General features: G+C 41.9%; 1 pseudogene; it reads left to right on the top strand.

Moving 5' to 3' along the window:
* The first annotated feature begins 3,733 nt into the window (after window positions 1–3,733).
* Window positions 3,734–4,372, top strand: LOC101604755 (annotated as a pseudogene).
* The last annotated feature ends 16,992 nt before the right edge of the window (window positions 4,373–21,364 follow it).

The raw sequence follows: 21,364 nt of genomic DNA, 5'->3' as shown, positions 1-21,364 counted from the left end.
TGATTTAGGAAGACACTCGGTGTCAACTGTTGGCTTCCACACATGCATACACACATGCACCTACACACATACAAACACATATACACATATGCATACCATACATACATACATACATATGCAAAAGCGGAAAAGAAATTGGCACCTAGGTGTTAGACACACTCCCTAAGTGCTGATCCTAGCCCCTGTCCCAATGTGGGTGAGTTTCTTGGACTGTGATGGTCAAGACCATGCAACTTAGGAGTGACAGACCTGGGTTCAAAATCATGTTCTGCTACCATTCAACTGTTTGGGTTTAGGAAAATTGTTTCATCTTTTTCTTTCCTTCTTTTTATTTATTTGAGAGAGAGAGAGAGAGAGAATGGGGGTGCCAGGGCCTTCAGCCACTGCAAAAGGATGCCAGATGTGTGTGCTCCCTTGTATGCATGTCCACTTCTATCACTGTGTGTCTGGATTACATGGGACCTGGAGATTCCAACGTGGATTCTTAGGCTTTGCAGGTAAGTTCAATTTTCAATTTTCTCATCATCAGAATGAGGCAATACTTTTCTCAAACTCTTGCCCTCTTTGCAGGGTCACTTAAGACAATGAATGAGAGAATGCTTGCCATTCTATTGGCATTTAAGAAATGACCATAAACATAGGGGTTTAAAACAACAAAAATTACATTTTTGGAGGTCGAATTACAAAGTCAGTAAGGGAATCAACAGCATTAGGGATGGGTAGCATGTTTTCAACACATCCATAGGTTTCTGGGTCATTTTTCCCTGCCACACTGCTCAATGTGGGGCAGGTTCCCCTGGCTTCAATACAAACCTATCCTTTCCAATTTCTTGAAAGTTAGACTACTCATAGTGACTTTTCAGCAAAAAAGAGAAGGATTGAAATATCCATGAAGTGATTCAAAATTAAAAATTAAGGGCTGGAGAGAAAGCTTAGCAGTTAAGCGCTTGCCTATGAAGCCTAAGGACCCCAGTTTGAGGCTGGAGTCCCCAGGACACACGTAAGCCAGATGCACAAAGTAACACATACATCTGGAGTGCGTTTGCAGTGGCTAGAGGTCCTGGTGCACCCATTCTCTCTCTATGTATTTGCCTCTTTCTCTGTCTGTCATTCTCAAATAAATTAATAAAAAATAAACAATTTTTATTTTAAAAAATTAAAAATTAAGGGAATTAAATGTTTGACCATTGTAAATTAGTTTGACTGACTTAGCTTTTCTCATGTGCAGTTCTGCAATCTTTCTCATCATACTTGTTGGAGGATCCTGAATAATAGTATGATTTGTTATTCATGAATTGACTTTTATTTTATATTTATTATTTATTTATTACATGCCTATGATCACCTAGATGTCACGTGAGCTGCAGAGTGGAAGGGATTATGTGGGGGTGGTGATTTGGGGAGAATTCCAGGAAGTGAAGCATTGCTCCAGATTTGATTCTGCCAAAAGGTAAGGCTCATTCTATATATGGGCATCCGTATTAGTTTCCTATTGCAACTGTAACAATTTCTCATAAACCTAGTGGTGTAAAACAGTGAAAATGATTGCAGTTCTGGAAGAAAGAGCACAACATTAGTTTTATTGAGTTAAAGGGTTAAGGTGTCAGTGGGACTGTTCCCTCTAGATGTCCAGGAGGAGAATTTGTTTCTTTGCCTCTTCCAGCTCTAGCCTGTGGCTCCTTCCATCATCTTCAAAGCCAAAACATTGTGTTGTCTCAAATCCTTCATTAACTCTGTCTTACAAGGACCACTGTATTGGACACAGGTTTCTCATAAAGTCTTCAGCTTAAATTATATGTATACATTCCCTTTTGTCACATGAAGTGACCTGATCACAAGTTCTTGAGATTGTGAAGGATGTAGCCATCTTTGAAGGGACATCATTTAGTCAACTACAGCTCTGTAGTTCTTATTCAGAAAGCAAGAGCAGACCAAGCCCCAGGTGTAATTTGTATCAAAAAATCAGTTACTCATATTAACTAGCTTGTCTTATTCTTACCATGTTGAGCACCACCAGTGAGTGAATATTGAAATACCATTATTAACTAAAGTTTTAGGTTTCCCTTTTTTCTACTCAGTGTTTCTTTCCAGCTCTAGGATCCCATCCAGGTTGCCATCTTGATTAGTTGTCACATCTCCTTAGGCTCCTTATGCCTGTGATAGTTCCTAAGACTTTCTTCGATGTCCTTGAAAGTCTGAAAAGTGCTGATCAAATATTCTGTAGGCTATCCATCAGTTAGGATTTGTCTGATGTTCTTCTCATTATACTGGGTAATAGATTTTGGACAGGAGACCTCAGAGTTCAAGTGCCCTTCTCATCTCACCCTTTGAAGGGCATGTACTGTCAACATAACTGTCCAGGCTTATGTTCATCTTGAACATCTGGATATGAGTATCTTTCAGCTTTTTCTACTGAAAAGTACTTGTTTTACCCCATTCCCATGCTGTGTATTTTAAAAGGAAGTCATTATGTGAGCCTCTTAAAGAAATGTGATGCTCCTAAAAGGCAAGGGGGGGGGGTGCGGATCCACACAGAGTATTTGGATTTCTAGATATATATCTAGTATCTTTTACTTATCTATTTGATGATTAATATCAGTGTGGACTCAAGGATGTTTAGTGTTTTTCTTTGGTTAAAATTCAATACTTCTGTATGTGCTTACAAAAATTATTCCCTCTTAGACTATTGAGAGTTCTTTCATTTGATTTTTATGTACTTTACACTCTTTCTCTCTATCTCTCACCATTACTGGATGCATGTGTGTCTAGCACTTCCTTACTTTTTAGCATTATAATATGCTCCAGGATAATCTTACATGTTTTCTGCCATCGCCCTAGAAGCAGCCATTTCTCCCAAGAATCATGGTTCCTTTTACTGGAGAATGGTCTAAGACAACAACATCTGGATGCCACACGTATTGCTTCTAGTCCAGAAGTCCAGTTATGTTCAAACTCCTTGTCTGACATGTAAAGGGACATACATTGGCCATTCTGTATAGATGTTTAGAACTTATGAAAAGATTTGGCCTGGAGATGCACATTTTAAAAAGATGTTTAAATTTTATTTGTATATGGAGTGGGGCATAAAGTCAGAAGATAACTTTAATGTGTCTAAACTCCACCTTCTTTGAGACAGGGTCTCTTGCCCCTGTAAATGAACTGCCAGGGTGAAAATGAACATCAGACTGACTGGCCTCAAGATTTGGATTCTCCTGTCTCTGCCTCTCATTGCTAAAGGTATATTGGGATCACAGATCTATGTGTTACTTTGTACCCCACTTTTTGTAGAGGCTAGAAAAGTGAAGCTGGGCCAACAGACTTTGCAAGCAAGCACCTTAAACCACTGGGTCATCCTCCTAGTCTCCAGATCTACATTTGAGAGCCATCATGATGGAACTGGTGGTAGTGATAATATTGGAGAGACTTCCTAGTAACCAAAAGACAATGATCAGTTAAGAGATGATTGCATATAGAATGTTGGGGGTGGTGAGGTAACAATGGATCCCCAGCCGGGCATGGTAGCACATGCTTTTAATCCCAGCACTTGGGAGGCAGAGGTAGGATGATCACCATGAGTTTGAGGCCACTCTGAGACTACATAGTGAATTTCAGGTCAGCCTGGGGTAGAGTGAGACCCTACCTCGAAAAACCAAAAGAAAAAAAAAAAAAAAAAAGGCCCTGCGGAACCGCAGCCCGCGCAGCAGCAGTCACTGCAGCAGCGTAATGCTGCGTCATGCCGGCCGACCTCAGCAAGTGGTCCGGGCCTTTGAGCCTGCAGGAGGTGGACAAGCGGCCCCAACACCCGCTGCAGGTCACCTACGGTGGGGGAGTGGAGGTGGACGAGCTGGGCAAAGTGCTGACGCCCGCCCAGGTTAAGAACAGACCCAGCAGCATTTCCTGGGATGGCCTTGACCCGGGGAAACTCTACACTTTGGTCCTCCCAGACCCGGATGCTCCCAGCAGGAAGGATCCCAAATTCAGGGAATGGCACCATTTCCTGGTGGTCAGCACGAAGGGCAATGACATCGGCAGTGGGTCAGTCCTCTGGGACTAGGCGGGCTCTGGACCTCCCAGCGGACAGGCCTCCACCGGCACGTCTGGCTGGTCTATGAGCGGGACAAGCCGCTGAAGTGTGACGAACCCATTCTCAGCAACCGATCTGGAGACCACCGCGGCAAGTTCGAGGTGGTGGCCTTCCGCAAGAAGTACCAGCTCCGAACCCCGCTGGCTGGCACGTGCTACCAGGCGGAATGGGACGACTATGTGCCCAAGCTGTACGAGCAGCTGTCCGGGAAGCAGGGCCCCCAGGATGCCAGCAGCGGTGTTCCCAGTTCAGTGACGCATGCCATTTCTTCTCTCTGTCCTGCATAGGGGTAGGGCAGTGGTGGTGTAGGGTGACTTTCCCGTGCCTGTCCTTTACAACTGTAGATAGTCACACATCTGGTTTGTGTTTTGATCACGTTCAAACGCTGTCTGGGGAGATGTTTGGCACGGCGCTGGGGTCGTTACGCTGTAAGTAAGAGCGTAGCAACTCGGAGAACGGCCCCGTCTGCACGGGGAGAGCATCGCGTCAGAGTTGAAGGTGCTTTGCTGACAGATTTCGCTGCCCCTGCCTGTGTGGGAGAGTCCAGAACTGCACAGTGGTGGTGTCTCCTGACATTTTTTTAGGGTACCATCTCTCAGCGAGACCGCCTGAAGTTTGCTTCTCAGCTGTACCCCAACTCTGCTCAGCCTGCCCCTGGAAAACAGACATGGCTAAGCGACAGGGAGAGTGGCTTTACTGTACAGGAGGCCATCCTGATGCTAGGTGGCAGGTCGTCAGCAATCCTTAACTCAGTTCCTGCTCAGTTGACATTTCTCGCTGGAATAAGAAAAGCAGATCTGGAGTTGATTGATGTGTCGTTCATTCTGTTTGCTTATTGTTGAATAAAAAGAAAGCATTGGATGAAAAAAAAAAAAAAGAATAGATGCCCAAAGTCAAATTAAGAAATACACTCAAGAAAGGAAATAGACCATCTGCAGCAAGTGCTGATGATGCAGTCAAGTGGAATGAGAACTGGGAATTGATCCACGGGTTTAGTCATGGGGAGGCCATTGGAAATCCTAACCAGGGCTCTTTGTGTATGGAGGAATGGTAGTGGTGTATGCATGCTTATGTGCCCTTGTGGCACACTGTATGCTCACCTGTGGTGGGCATGCCATAGCCCACACAGATCTGAAACTTACTCTGTAGTCTAGGCTGGCCTTGGACTCACTGTGGTCCTTCTACCTCAGCCTCCTGGATGCTGGGATTAAAGGCATTAGCCACTCTGCTTGGCTTCTTTCGTTTTAAAAAATTGACACTGGAACCCAAGCCATACAAGTATCACCCCTTAAAAACAATGTCTCTAAAATATGCTTTCTGGGTAGTAAGATTACTGATGTAAGTCTGCAAAAATGTATGAATAAACATATATTTAGCTTTGTGGATATTGATTTTAAATGTTATATCTTTTAAAGGCAATACTGTTTAAGAAAAAGAATCAGAAAGAACTACCTCATAGAAAAACTCTTGGGTTTCCTCAGGTCCACTTTATATGAACACTAAGAGTGGAAGGACAAGACATACAACTCCGACAAATGGAACTGGGACATACACAGTTTTCCATGTCTAGGTCAATGAATTGAATTCAGCCCAAGGCAAAACTGTCTGCAATGTGTAAGCATCAACAGCTGCTCAGTGAACTGTGCAAGGGACTCAGGATCTCAATTTGCTGTCAGAGCTGGGTTTTCTGTACCACTCTATGGCCATGCTTCAGTGCCATCCTTCATAATAATTCTGTGACTCCTGCCAGCATTGCCATGCCCTATTACTGGATGTAGAGTCAGAGGTAGAGAAAGGAGGGAGGGTCCATAAAAAAGTCATGTTTCAACTTCATTTGTCTACCATGTGTGATGTCTTCCTGAGTGTCAGATGTTCTTTTGCTATCATAATGATTGTTATCATATCTTTGCACCAACTGTACTCTTATATACATAATTAAAAATCAAGGGGTTAGGGAGATGGTTCAGTGGTTGAAGGGGTTGAAGGTGCTTGCTGTGCAAGCCTGTTGACCAGAGTTCATATTTCCAGAACCCATATAAAGCTGGGTACAAAGTGGCACACACTTCTGGAATCCCAAAGTGCCTTCAGCAATGGGAGATAGAGCCAGAAGAATCTCAGAGTTTACAAGCCAGCTAGTCTGGCCTTCCAGTGGTAAGCAACAAGATAGACTATGTTCCAAACAAGATGGAAGGAGTGGACTAATACCCAAGGTTGTTCTCTGACCTCTACGTGTATTCTATAACACATACACACAATAATAAAATAATAAACACAACAATAAAAATTTTTAAACATTGAGGAAAATGCATCACTACCTTGAATCAAAAAGCAATATTGCTTGCCATAAAATAGAAAGTAAACATAAGGTGTGTTAATAAGTTATGTAACTATTTTGGTTTTTATTAACATCCAAGTAAGAAATACACTTATCTTACATGGTATTAATAAGATAGATTGAGTCTAAAAGCTTCTATGAGAAAAGAAGAGTATTTATAGCTCTAGGTTACATAGTGCAGCAAGTGAAATCCACCAGTTTTCATATTTGGAAGGGGGAAGGTGTGAGTTCACTAATTCATTTGTCAAGTTGAAATTTATTAAACCCACATTCTGAGTCTAGAAAAGTTCTCTACTCCTATAATTTCTTCTGGTATTATTTATGTGGTCATGAGTGCTGGGGTGTCTGGGACCTAGTTTTTATTGTGCTGGTTTGGCACATCTTTAGACAGAACATACTTCATGCTAGTCCCATGGCCAACACTATTCTGATTCCTCAGTGCCTTTGGATTAGATGGGTTGGTTTGAATATTTCAATATCACTCTCACACTGTTAATTTATGTGAAAGGGAATGTAATGAAAGGAGCTGAAAGCTTACAGATTTCTCAACTGAAAAGCCAGGCTGGGCAGCTCTAAAGACCCTCTGGAGTGCAATGATGCAGGTCATCAGCTGATATGACCTGGGCCCTTGTCAGGAATGGATCTTCCAGGGTCAGTCTCTTTGGCCTGCTCTTGAATAAAATTCTACTGAAGGAATGCCTGACTGCTGCAGGCTTTGGTAACAGGGACCCATGTTGATTGGCAAAGGGGAAGTCCCATGCTGTTTGTGGTGTGACCTTTCCTGAGGAGATGCTAAGGAACTACTCACCCTAGGTAGGGCACCAATGACAGACCCATACAGGTCTACTTTAGTGAGCCAGTGAGTTTACTGGGATTGTTTATAGATATGTGGGTGAGTGAAAGGTAGCTTCTATATCAAAAAACCCACTCCAGCATGGATGGCCATTCATTCACCCATGCTACAGCTCCAATTTGCAGAAAGCTCTGCCTCTCAAATAGTCTTCTCTCCCCAGCAATTGTTACTGATTATATAATTTTGGAGATGGTCCTTGTGAATCATGTAGCTTTCAGGAGCTTTCTGAGCCTTTTTTTTTTTTTAACTTCCTGGGCCTTGTATGTTTCAGTGACTTTCTGAGTCTTATGAACCTCTAGGAGGAAATGTTTTAATTAAGAGGAAAAATTATCCAATAATATTGCATATCAAACAGATGAGGTAAGTTCACAAAAGGAAGAAAGGTGCTTTTAGAAGGTGAAAGGATTCTGGTAATCCAAAGGTAATACTGTTTTGTCATATTTGAGGGAGAAAACTGTCTCTTGTTGTTTGCTAGAATAATTTGGGAGTACAATGAAGATGAGTTTTGCCCTAAGCAAGCAAGTTGACAATATTTATCCATTCATGAGAAAAATGCCTTTTCTGTCATAATTTTTAAAATTTGTTTTGTTTATTTGAGAGATACAAGCAGAGAGAGAAAGAGGGGGGTAGGAGAGAGAGAGAGAATGGGCGTGCCAGTGCTTCCAGCCACTGCAAACACACTCCAGACACATGCACCCCCTTGTGCATCTGGCTAATGTGGGTCCTGGGGAATCAAGCCTCAAACCGGGGTCCTTAGGCTTCACAGGCAAGCTCTTAACCGCTAAGCCATCTCTCCAGCCCTGTCAAAATTTTTAAAACGTCCATATCACTTGTCTGTCCTGTTTCGATATTTAATGAGGATCATTGTACTTGGAATGAAAGATTCTCATTTCACTTCTTCATTCAACTTTGAGCTCAACATAAGCTACAGAGAGCTGTATGCACACAAATCCCCCCTCTCTAAGTTATAGGATTTAATGAAAATGATATGTGTTTGAGCCCGAGACCTTTCACAGGTAATGTAAGGTTTTTGGTGATATGCATTCTAGGCCTTTTCCCTGTGATCTAAAGGCACAATAAATACTCTAGTAGCTCTCTCAAATTGATGGTTACCCAAGTTGGTATTCTGTCATAAGGGAACTCCAGAAAAGCCCCTTCAGTTCATAAGCAATCTTATTGATGCCTGAAAGTGAACCAACTTATAGACAGAACTCATCTGTTTATCAGTTTTGCTGAGGAAAATAATTCAGTTGATTATTTAACATCGAGCAAATCAATTTTTTGACTTAATATTTCTGATATTTAGGATACTAGTTTAAGTTCTACAAAGATGAAACTTTCTGGACCATTGGAATTGCTTTATTCATTGTGACTACTCCAGGGGAAATGGCATATGGAACTTTATTCAAAGAGGGGCAGCAATAGTCAGTGAAGCTAGAAATAGTCAGAGACTGGATATTTCTAGAGAAAAATTATCAAATGGATCAGTGGTTTTCCAGTTTTTGCCATATATAATATAGTAGTATAAAGTCTCATTACAACACAAAGCAACAAAAACAAGTGCATGGAATTATACCTAGCCTATATGAAATTTAGTTTGCATTTTATCTCATTGTTCTGTGCTTTGTTCCTCTGGAACTGATTTTACATAGAGTCATAATTTTAAAACACTGATGGAGATGATCCAAGTTCAAAGTTAACCTTTTGTGCTGGTTTGCTGAATGTGGAGCTATCCATAGTGCTGACTGTTGCCTACAAAATTGTCTAAGTATGTAAAAAAACGCAACCTAAGCTTCTTGAATTAGCTAGTGCACTGTTAAACTGATTTTTCTTTTCCCACCCTGAAAACCCTCTTCTGATTATTCCTGCTGGCTGCATCAATGCAAAAGTGAATGCAATGAAAGCAGCACTTGCTAGCCATTAGCCACTTCCCTGAGCATCCTGCATATATTATCTCTTAATCCTTATAATAACCTTATTCATAAGTTCTTATCCTCACTTTTTGGTTAAATAATCCAATACTCAAGGATTTTGTTTAACTGACTCAAGGTCATACAGTTAATGTATGCAGACTGCTTCTGGCTTTAAAAAATATTTTTAATAACATTTTTCTCTTTAAGATGTGTAAGTCTGAGGCTAAATAGTTTAATTCCAGAGCATGGTGTTTACTCACATAAAGTCTTAGTTTTCTGTTCAAATAACAGTACTCACTCCATGGCCCAGAGCTGCTGGTATATTGTCGCAGAACACAACTGCACGTGATGCTCAGTGAGGGTGACTGGCCAACACTGATGACTGTGCCTTGCTGACAGCCAAAAAAGATTCCTCTGAACCCCAAGGGCCCTGCCATCTGGAGAAATGTTTGGAGGCTACTAAGCACAACAGACCCTCCATAGCAGGCAATGTACCTTCCACATGCTTGTAGGTTGGCTTAGAACAAATCCAGCCACAGAGAACACAGCCAACTCAAAAGAGCAGGAAGATACATGCTCAAAGGGCACCTGTATTTGCAATACCCATAAATATATTTTCTAGCTTATACTAAAGTTTACTATATCTACATAAATAGTCAACATTATACCAGTACAGCATTTCCAAGGTCACCTGGACATTGTGATATTTTGTAATCCTGACAACTGACAGGAGCCAAATGGCTCCCTTCTTCTTTTATAATAACATGTTTACTTCTGCTCACCCTCCATCTGACATTTATGGAGTACCTGGTTATATGAGCAAAGACAAATAAGACAAGACTCATCTGCTATTGAAGCTGATGCAATCTCTTCCCTTCCAGAACTGCCTATTACAGGGCTTTGTGTGTTACCTTTCTTTTCTTTCTTCTCTTCTCTTCCTGCAAACTCCTTACTTTTCCCAGGGAAAACACAAATTAATTGTGTACTGAAAACTAGCACGTGGTGATATCAGGAGTTTAAGGAACCCAGTTTTCTCCGTGTAGAAATGATGGGCTCATCTCCCCAGTGTAGAAATGATGGGCTAAGCTCCCCATGGTTCCTTGACTTCTAATCAAACATGCTAATTAGGACCTCATAAAAAAGCAAAGGCTGAGAGGGTGGTTCCAACTGGGAGGAATGTAGAGCTATTCTGAATTCCACTTAGGTTGTTGTTTGATATTTCTTATCCTTGTTCCTCATCAATAAGTATTATTCTGTTCTTGCAACTTGCATCCTCTTAATTATGAAATGGGATAATAACCTATACCTTCTTTCTGAGAATATTTTTGTCATTGTCTTCATTATAGTTGAAAAATAGCCATCATTTTGGTGTTTGACCATAAAAGTATTAATATCTCTCTTGCTTATCCCTTGACTGCTCATGGTAGGGGATGACCACAAGTTTGCTGAATTAATTAATTTCAAAAATGTTATGGCAAATACCATCAGGTAATCTTGGTGCTGAATAAAAACCCCAGGTTTATCTGTAAACCTTTGGATATTCCCAGGAAGTATGAGATGGAACATTCTCAGGAGGACAATGCACATGAGACTTCTGAGATTCACCACACATCTCCATTGAGGGTAAAGTTGCATTGGCTAGCTGGTTATTACCACCTTTTCTAAGTGTCCCTTTCCTTCTCATGGGATATGGATGTGATAATGGAGAAAGCTAAGCTTAAGAAAGAATAAGAATTGTTACAGTGAGAGAAATTTTGGAGACAGTTTGAGAACATGTATGTTTTTAGTTACATGGAAGATGACTACAGCCTCATTCCTAGATCTGACAAATATTAACTATGTTTAGAATGTCCTATGTTGTTGGCATTTACTATGGGGTCACGAAGACCTCTGTCATTTACTGTGGAAGTCTGTGCCTCATGGTATTTTTACCCTCTCTGTGGCTCTTACAACCTTTCCTATCCCTCTTCCACAATGTCCCTTAAGCCAAAGTGGGCCTGTGAGCAGTCTGATTTAGTGTTGAGTTCTCTGCACCTTCTGGGTTTCCACTTTGATGGGTATTCATTAGCCACATTGTTTGTTGCCATATCCCTGGAGCTGGTTGTCAGACTAGCAGTAAGAGCAGACCTCATGTTGCTGTTTCCTCTGCAGTGTCTTCTGGGCCCATGCTGACCTGGTAGATATGGCACATCTGAGTGGACAGTAGTTATTTGAGAGTCTTTTTGATGTGTATACCCACTCTTGTTATCTAGAGCGCAGTGGGGGCTTCTCTGGATCCTATGAGTTTCCATATTTGACAGGGTGTTTCTGTCTGGACCACCCCTCCTCTTCCTTTAGTGGTGATTTTATATTGTAGAGTGCTATCCAGGAGGAAAGTTTCTATGGTACTGATTCATGTTGCTTTAAGGTTTATGTGATTCCCATTCCCACCCTCCCTATGCCCTGCCCCTCCAAGATGCTTTCACCTTCCATATTCTGTCCCTCATCTAGCCTGTCTAGTATCTCCTCCTCTGCCTCCTTCCCTATTTCCTCTTCCTCTGGTCTCATTCTAGTTCTATGCCCATAATCCTGATACATATGACTATTTAAAATCCTGATGGTGCCTTTAAGTAGTTTGCATCCTGGTAGGAAGAAAAAAGTGTCCAATCTGTAAAGAAGGTAGTTTCAGAAAAATAAATGCTTTGAAGAAGATGAAATGAGGTGATGTTATCATAATCCTTGGTCATAAGGTCTGTCTTTGAGTCTGACCATATAGCCATATTAAGAGAATGACATAAATGGAAACTGGATTTATTTGCCGTTTTGGCCAAAACCAGGAAGAGAGCCATTATCAGTCTGTCTTTGCCTTTCACACAGCATTATTACAATTTACACAAAGAATACATCAAAATAAAAGTAGCCAACATATGTAGATTTGGCTGTGGGCCCCAGATATGGAGCAGAGAGTAAGCTACCAGATGCCAGGGCTTCTGGGGCTAGTATTCACTTTCAGCATGTTATTTCCTACAGTGAGTTGGATTTGGAAAATAATTTAAAAATAATCCTAATGGCCAGCAATCTCTGTTACTATGGGACAGTAACTGGTAGAGGCTGACCTGAAGGATAAGGAATATGCTTCTATGTAGCATGATATTTGAGTTAGGTTTGGACAAGAAGGAGCTAGCCTTGCAAAATTCAAGCTGTGAACCTTTCAGTCTGCTTCTGTAGCAAATACCACAGGGTGGAAATAAGTGGTTACATTCAAGAACAAAAAGAAAGCCAGTGGGAATGGATGGTAACAGGGATGGTGCGACAGAGAAGAAATGGAAGGTAGGAGAGATGGACAATGCCATTTGTGAGTCATGGCAGAGTTTCACTCCTTTTGTGCAGTGGAAAACCAATGGAAAAATTTACACAGGGAAATGAAGTGATATATTTATTTTTAAAGTAGTACTTTACTGTCTCGGGAAAATAGCTCATCAGAGAGGAGAATAACTCAGGAAAAGGTTACACAGTGGTCCAAATGAGAGATAAATCCCCTGTCTTATAGTGAGCTAGTGGCAAATCTAGGGGCAAAACCGCCAAGTTCCCTCTAACAACAAATGAATTAAGAACAACTGAAAAATATGAAAATAAAAGAATAGTTATTCTTCACTAAGTGCTTAGTGTTTCTAAGCTCCCTCCCACATACTTTTCAGGTATCTCTTTATTTTGTCATAATTATTTGAAGTGAATCTTGTCATTTGCCTTTGTATTTGAGAGATGAGGAAATCGAAGTCATAAGAATTTGCATATATTGCCCATGTTTACACATAGCAAGTGGCCAAGTGACAGAGTGCAAAGTGGGAATTAACACACACACACTAGTCCAACTCTCAGATCCTATGGGCCACAAAGCTCACTCTCATTACTGGTAGTGAGGGGCAGTATAGCTAAGTGGTATTGAACCCAGGATGAAGGATTTGAATGAAGGATTCTTATTCAAAACCTTTTTTTTCTTGCTTAGGAACACTGCGATCTTGGCAAAATTGTTTCCCTGGCACCTCCGTTGCCTCCTTTTCTTTCTTTCTTTTTTTTTTTTTAATTTTTATTTATTTATTTATTTGAGAGAGACAGACACAGAGAGAAAGGCAGATAGAGGGAGAGAGAGAGAATGGGCGCGCCAGGGCTTCCAGCCTCTGCAAACGAACTCCAGATGTGTGCGCCCCCTTGTGCATCTGGCTAACGTGGGACCTGGGGAACCGAGCCTCGAACCGGGGTCCTTAGGCTTCACAGGCAAGCGCTTAACCGCTAAGCCATCTCTCCAGCCCTGCCTCCTTTTCTTGATCTATAAACAAGGTGAACAACAACAGATACTACTTCAGAGGGTGGCCAGTTTAACGTAGGCAGTGCAGAGCAGTGCTTGGCACCTAGGAAGCTTTTAGCAGTTACCATCATTATTCATCACACACGTTTTAGATGATACTTCAAAGAGGACAGGCTCCTCCCTTCTTTTGTGCAGCTGAAATGCTTAGCATAGATCAGGGGCTCAGAGGAGGTTTTCCTGAAGTCTTACCTCACTGGAAGCCAGATGAAGTTTTCATTTGTTCTGATTCCGAAGGAGGTTAAAGCACCTAAGTGACCCACTTACACTAGAGTTCCCAAGGCATGGGCATGTCTCTCTTTGAAGTTCTGGTGTAGCTAGGGGATGGCTGAGTGCCTGCCCTTGCTGAAACCAAGCAAATGCTGGGGAATTCCTTTCCCTATTTGGGAACCAGTGAGTTCTGGAAAAAAATGAAACAAAAATCAAGTGGAGTGAGTGGTTTGGTAGCCCTCAGGAATAAAAGTGAAGGGAACATATGAAATGAATTTTACTTGTAAGTAATATTTCAAGGAATGATGGGCACTATAGGCTAAGAACCAAAACTAAGATCCAAGGTCTCGAGGTTCCAAAGCCTTTGTCAAGTGACTGAAATTTTGCCATACCGACCAAAGCTTTCCTGTCTTTCCATCTCCCCATTATGGTTGGTAATAAAACTCTGAAAGACATGAGGCCCTTGGGCTTTGTCTTTATAAAGAACAGAGAAGCTGGGAAGACAATGTTCCATGTTAGTCATGATTTATAGAATGGACAGGTAGTAGTGCTCGAGGGAAAGAAAAGATGTTGATTTTTCCATATTTCCAGGCAAAAAGTAAAAGTGGAGGGGGTGGTGTAGCTGAACTAGGCCTAATAAGTGGCCTGGGGAATGGTAGACTATGAAATCAGGTGGGGTCTCTGAAGCCCCGAGTTCATTCTTTTCACTGACTCTTTGGTATCTGCTCATGCTCTTACACATAATGGTCAGCAGGGGGCAGTGTAGCCAATGTATTACTCTGAGTGAGGGGTCCTCTGCTTTTCATGCTAGGGTCCAGGGAGAGCATGTATGCTGCGGAAAATAGCAGTTGTTTGACAGTTTCTGAGTAAAATGTTCCACCTTTCCATTTTTTTTTTTTGTGTGTGTGTGGGACCCTATTCATTTAAACTTGTGTCTCTTGTTCTGCTTCCTTGAATCCTCACAAATAATCTGTGAGATACATGGTCAGTTTAAATATTATTTTTCCAATGAAGGGACAGTGGTCTAGAGTGGCTGGCTGCCCAGCCCCTATTATTTCCTCTAGTATTCTTATCCAGGACGCAGAAGCCTACAGCTAAAGTAAGTATTGTTTATTACTGCAGAGACAGCTGTTCAGCCACCAGAGAGCCACACACTCTATGGTATTACCAATAAAAGCTGCTAAAGCAATAAACAGAGAAGGGCTCCTTCAGAAGCATGGGCTCAGGGGCCCGTTCATTTCATTAGGCTGTCCACTGAAATAATGTAAAATCTGAGGAACAAACCCTCTGGATACACTAGGGACCAGGTGCAAATAGATCTGTCTTTGTTAATTTTTTAAGAAAAGAAGCCACAAGCATTCCTGGCCCAGGGCCAGTTGGCTGGACTGAGCCAGCAAAAGCTAAGAAGTACATTTGTTGTTCAAAAGTGTGAGACTGTGATCAAGTTTCTTCACCTCTTTAGACCCCAGCTTGTTGTTTTCATGCAAGTGGTGAATGCGATAGTGTCTATCTCAGAGCACTGTGAGAGTCTACCACATGTCCTCTGCTCAACTAATACTGTTATTGGTCTCCAAGTAGTTTTACTACAGTTGTTTTCATATCTATACTTTTTTTATTTTTATTTTATTTCTTAATTTTAGAAAGACAGGTAAGAGAGACAGAGAAGAGAGATGGAGAACTGGCACACCAGGGCCTCAGTCACTGAAATCAAACTCTAGTTGCTTGTGCCATCTAGTGGGCATGTGCGACCTTGCACTTGCCTCACCTTTCTGCTTATGTGGGATCTGGAGAGTTGAACATGGGTCCTTTGGCTTTGCAGGCAAGGGCGTTAACCACTAAGCCATCTCTCTAACCCATCTATGCTTTTTTGAGTGTATCTGTGTGATCATGCATGTATATATGTTCACTTTCATGTGGGAACACGTGTGTGCAGGTATGACATCTGGTATCTTCCTTAATCACTCTCCACCTTATATTTTAAAGTTTTGTTTTTTTTTTTTATGAGAGAGAGAGAGAGAATGGGCATTCCAGGTCCTTCAGCAACTGCAAACAAACTCCAGAATCATGCACCCCCTTTGCATCATTGCACACTTGAATCATTGTGTGTCTGGCTTGTGTGGGACCTGGAGATTCGAACATGAGTTCTTAGGCTTTGCAGGCAAGTGCCTTAACTGCTAAGCCATCTCTCCAGCCCTCCACCTTATATTTTTGAAACAGGGCCTCTTACTGAACCCAGAGTTCAGTGATTTGGGTATAGTAGGTGGCCAGCAAGGCCCAAGGATCCCCCCTGTCTCCACCACTCCAGCACTAAGCCACTTTACCCAGCTTTTACGTGTGTGCTGGGAATCCAAAATCTGGTCTTTAAGCTAACAAGGCAAGCACTTTACTGCTTGAGCCATCTCTCTAGTTCCATATTCTCATAGGTAGTCTTTATGGAAGACTGATTACACTGATGACCCTAGTTAATGATACCATTTAGCCACAGCTTTAATGCTAAATTCTTATCCCTGCCAACTCTGACTCCAGATTGGCCTTTAGTTTGGTCAATAAAATATGGCTAAAGTGGCTTTGTGTTAGTTGAAAACTTGGCCTCTTGGGCTTTGAAGTCTTTTGCTATCTCTTGCATGCTTTTGGATGCTACTATCACACCATGGAATGCTCAGGCTGGGCTTCTGGAGGATGAGAATCACGTGGTCAGAGTTGAGTTTCATGAGACCATCAAACTAAGCTTAGCTAATAAACCACCAATCATGTTAGGGAGTCCTGCTAAGACCAGCAGAACTTGTCTTGCTGACACACAGCTGTCCACAGGTCCATGAGTGTGTACACCTGAGGCCAAAAGACCTTCTTGGATAATACTCAGAGACTCATGAGCACTTATAGTTATTGTTTAATGCTGTTTAGTTGTGGGAAAGTGTGTTATGCATCATTAGCTGGTTGATACACTACTTAAACATGGGTTAACTGAAGGAGGAGGGACAACCTGGGTAGGATTGTATGGAAAAATGTTAACTATATTGTCAAAAATTTAAGGCAATAGCAGTTGGTCCATAGGTGTTCAGAGTGAACACTGGAATGAAACAAACCAGATCCTAAATTCTTGCTCCATCTTTGACCAAATTCCTGGATTTTTCTGCCCCAATGTCTGTCTCTATAAAATGGGGATAATAGTAACTGAAATGATAGATGTGGTGGGAATAAAGTGGGATAACATATGTAGTGTGTATCATATGGTGCCTGGCACTCAATTCTTTTTTTTTTTTTCTTTTCGAGGTAGGGTCTCACTCTGGTCCAGGCTGACCTGGAATTAACTCTGTAGTCTCAGGGTGGCCTTGAACTCACGGCAATCCTCCTACCTCTGCCTCCCGAGTGCTGGGATTAAAGGCGTGCGCCACCACGCCCGGCTTCAATTCTTATTAATAATGAAGAATTGAATCTCCAAAGGATATGAACAATAGCTCATACCAGCTTGTGACTGCTGCAGATCCAGTTGGCAACCTAAGACAGGATGCTACCATCCATCTAAACTTATGTAAAGAGAATTACAAGTACAATTACATACATACATGCACAAATATACCAATAAATAAACGGTTGGGGAGATGGCTCAGTAAACAATGTGCTTTCTGTGCAAGCATGAGTAACTGAGCTCAGATCTCCAGGCACCATGTGAAAAGTCAGATGCTGTAGCACCAGCATCTGTAATTCTAGTATGCCTAGGTGAAAGAGAGGAAGAGATAGGAGGATTGCCAAAAGTTCCAAGAGACCCTACCTCAAAGACATGGAAGGCCTGAAAGTTGTCTTCCAATCTCCACACACATGCTGTATCAGTACACACACACACATATATATCATGTATGTATGTAGTCACCTTTTGTGGTGCTGTGGGTTGAACCCAGAACCTTGCATGTACTACCACTGAACTACATCTCCAGCTCTTTTAAATTTTTATTTTGAGATAAGGTATTACAAAGTTGCCCAGGGTTGTGTTGAACTCACTATGTAACAAACAGGCCTCTGATTTGTGATCCTCCTGCCTCAGAGTCCCAAGTAGCTAAGATCACAGACATGTGCCCAGCTGATTTCTTTCTTTAAACAACAACAAAAACCTCTAACATCTACATATCCCTTGCAACTCAAAAAACTCTCGTAGGGCAAAAATTCTGATTAAAAGTGGTTTGGATTATGAGTTACAATCATGAGCATTGAACTCTAATGCATTGAAACCTATCTTATTTCCTAAGAAGTGAACATGTCTGATGTACACTGTTGTAGACAGGGGCACACATCTTTTCGTTGTAATTATAATAACTTACATATATATAATTTATGTATTTGCAAGCAGAGAGAGATTAAAGCAATGAGAAACAGAGAGAGGGACTGTGTGCACCAGGGCCTCCAGCCATTGCAAATGAACTCCAGATGCATGTGTCAGTGTGCACCTGGCTTTATGTGAGTACTGGGGAATTGAACCCTGGTGTTAGGCTTTATAGGCAAGTGCCTTAACCACTAAGACATCTCTCTGGCACAACTTATATTTTGTTGAAGTAGGAAGCAGAGCGATTGTCCACAATAGCTACAAGATGAAATATGATCACCTGCCAAGTACTCTTATGCAAAGGTTTAACTGGAAAGGAGATCTCAAAATGTAACTAGCTTTAGGTTTAATGGTTAGGGTGAGATTTCAAGATTTACATCTTACTGGTTGTTGGATTGTACTCATTGGTGTTTATTCCCAATGGGAGGGAAAGAACCCATGGTGCAGACAGGGAATCAGGTAGGAATTCTGCCAGATTTACAGAAATGCTGTGTCAATGACTCATTCCCAAGCAGATTTAGACTGTGAACATTCACTGATCTTGCTCTCTCTCAGATGACTTAATTTTAACATAATAGAAATATACTTGATCTTTTCTCCAAAACTGGCTCTTGGGATTTTTATGTTTTGCGTCCTATTGACTATCTGTAAATGCCCATAAAGCTGTATACACAATACCATGGAATTCACAGTCCTTAAGCCAATTGAGGAGCTCTGTGTGGGCCTAAATTATTATTTTTTGCTTATGTAGTGTGTGTTTGGGGCACTGTTGTGTGGCATCAGTGGCACATGTATATGAATGTGCCCTTGCTACATCTCATGCCCTCTCCTGGGGAGGAGGCAGGGTGCTGGCCTATGGCAGCCAGAGCAGATCGTCAGATTCCTGCTCCATCACTCTTCACCAGTTCTCATTTTGAACCAGAATCTCTTCCTTCTTTGTGTGTGAGCCTAGGTGATTCTCTGGTCTCTGCTCCCCTTTGTGGGCCTGGGGTTACCTGCCTGGCTGTTTATGTGGGATCTGGTGATTCAAACTTGGGCAGTGTCAGGCCCCCTCAGGCCCTCATGCTTGCTTGGGAAGCACATTTATATTGGTTCCATTTTAGAGAAGTAGCAAGTTTTCCAAGTCCCATTACCCAAGAGTGGAATTTTCCAGCGTCTTCTCACACAGCACTGTGTGTCCTCAACAGGGTACTTGCATGCTTGCTTCTGGGATCACAGAAAGTGAGCCAGGAAAGCACTGGGTTGTCATCACAGAAATCTCACCCATGAATCGGCTGCCACAAATACTGGCTCCTAGTAGGCTACAGGGAAAAACTGCTATTGCACCAAGGTTTCGGGGCTAGGTTACCCCTGAGTCCTCATTACTGAGGTTCTTAGGCCCCATCCTTCTGCAGCCCATGTCCCTGAAAACAGCATTGTGGACTAGCAGTTTGCATACATCTTGGGATGATGAATAGCTGAGCTGGTGGGCATCCAGCATCTAGCACCTGGGGCTGACACAGTTGATTATGCAGAGTTCCCCATGGATTGGTTGGCATTTGGGCACTATTTGTTGTTAGGTGTTATGAATTTCAACCCTGGCTGCAAAGTGACATAATCCTGATTTTATCAAATACCTCCAAACCCAGGGGAGGAAACCACAGTCAACCTCTGTCTCTTATTCTCTCTCTTTCTCTCTTCCCACACCTTACTAGACAACAGCGGGAGATGGTTGCCCCATAGCTCCCAATTAATTTCCTTTAACGCATGTAAAAATTCAACATAGTCTCTGTATTTCCATTCAGAGCTCATGAGGGAGGAAGTCTAATAACCTCATCTGGATCAGTGTCCATTTCTGGTCCAGCCATCTGTGACTAGAGCATCACAAGCACATCATATGAGCTTGTTTAGCCTGCACCTATGAGTGATGGGGTACAGCTATTTGAGAAATAATGGAGACTTCTGAAATGGCTCTCACTGAGCCCCAGTGCCTGGTGACCATACCTCTGTGCAGTTCTTCCCTTTGAGCAAAGGCTGGACTTGCTTCTAGTGAATAGATGATACCAAGTGATGAGATGCCATGTCCAATATGAGGTTACAAGACTGGGACCTCCATCTTGTTCAAACTCTTTCTGACCCATCTTCTTTAATGACTGACAAAGCAAGCTGCTGTATGCATGCTATGGTCAAGTCCATGTGGCAAAAGACTGAGGGAGGCCTGTGGTCAAGTGTCAGCAGGGAACTGTGTCTCCCCAACACTCATGGGAGAGAGCTTACAAGTGGACCCTTTCCAGTTAAGTCTTGAGATTTCTGAATCCCTGGCTGGTACCTTGATTGTAGCCTTGTGAGGAACAGAGACACCCTGTTATGCTGTGTACAGAGTTTAGATCCACACACACTAGGAGATAAGAGATGCTCCTTTAAGTTGCTTCACTCCATCATTTCACAAGCCTGTTCCTAACCAACTAAATTTTGGAGTAGTTAGTTATGTAGTCCTAGGTAGCTAACATGCCTTTCATGGTTGTAGAAGCTCTGGGGTCAGAGCCCGCATATTGTCCTTATCTTTCCATGAACCAGCTGTGAGCTTTGTACAAGTTACAGAATGCAAGTCTCATTCTCGTCTGCAAGCTAGATAGCAATAAATAATATAATTGTTGTGATTAAATGAGAATACATTTAGTTTAGCTAGAGAAGATTAATGAGTTAACAAATCAATGAATGTTGATTAGCAGTCATTAGTATTAACAATACCAATAAGGTTTAGCTATCATGATTGAGCTTTCATATCTCTATTCACCCTGACCACCTAGGACGTCATGAGCTTGGTTACTTCTTTGAGAAGTTTGAAGAATTATATGCCCTTTATAGAAATGATGAAGAAAGGAACATAAAATAACAATCTCCTTGAAGTAAATGGCTACTTAATTATAAAACATGGGCTGGAGAGATGGCTCAGCATTTAAGGCATTTGCCTGCAAAACCTAACAACCTGGGTTCCATTCCCCTGTACCCACATAAAGCCAGATGCACAAAGTGGCACATGTGTCTGGAGTTCGTCTGCAGTGGCTAGAGGCCCTGAAATGCCCATTCTCTCTCTCTCTCCTTGCAAATAAATAAATTTCTTTTTAAATTATAAAATGTAGTGAACTATTTCCATTTTATTCATTTTGGTCTCATAGTAAAGAACAACTTTTGTTTTTGTTTGTGTTTTTTTGAGATAGGGTCTTGCCATAGCTCAGGCTGACCTGGAATTCACATTGTAGTCTCAGGGTGGCCTCAAACTCATGGTAATCCTCCTACCTACCTCTGCCTCCCAGGTACTGGGATTAA

This window comes from Jaculus jaculus, chromosome 1, assembly GCF_020740685.1.
Source record: "Jaculus jaculus isolate mJacJac1 chromosome 1, mJacJac1.mat.Y.cur, whole genome shotgun sequence".
In the NCBI taxonomy this organism is placed as follows: Eukaryota; Metazoa; Chordata; class Mammalia; order Rodentia; family Dipodidae; genus Jaculus; species Jaculus jaculus.
The sequence above is the reverse complement of the archived record's forward strand: the minus strand, read 5'-3'. Positions and strand labels throughout refer to the sequence as shown.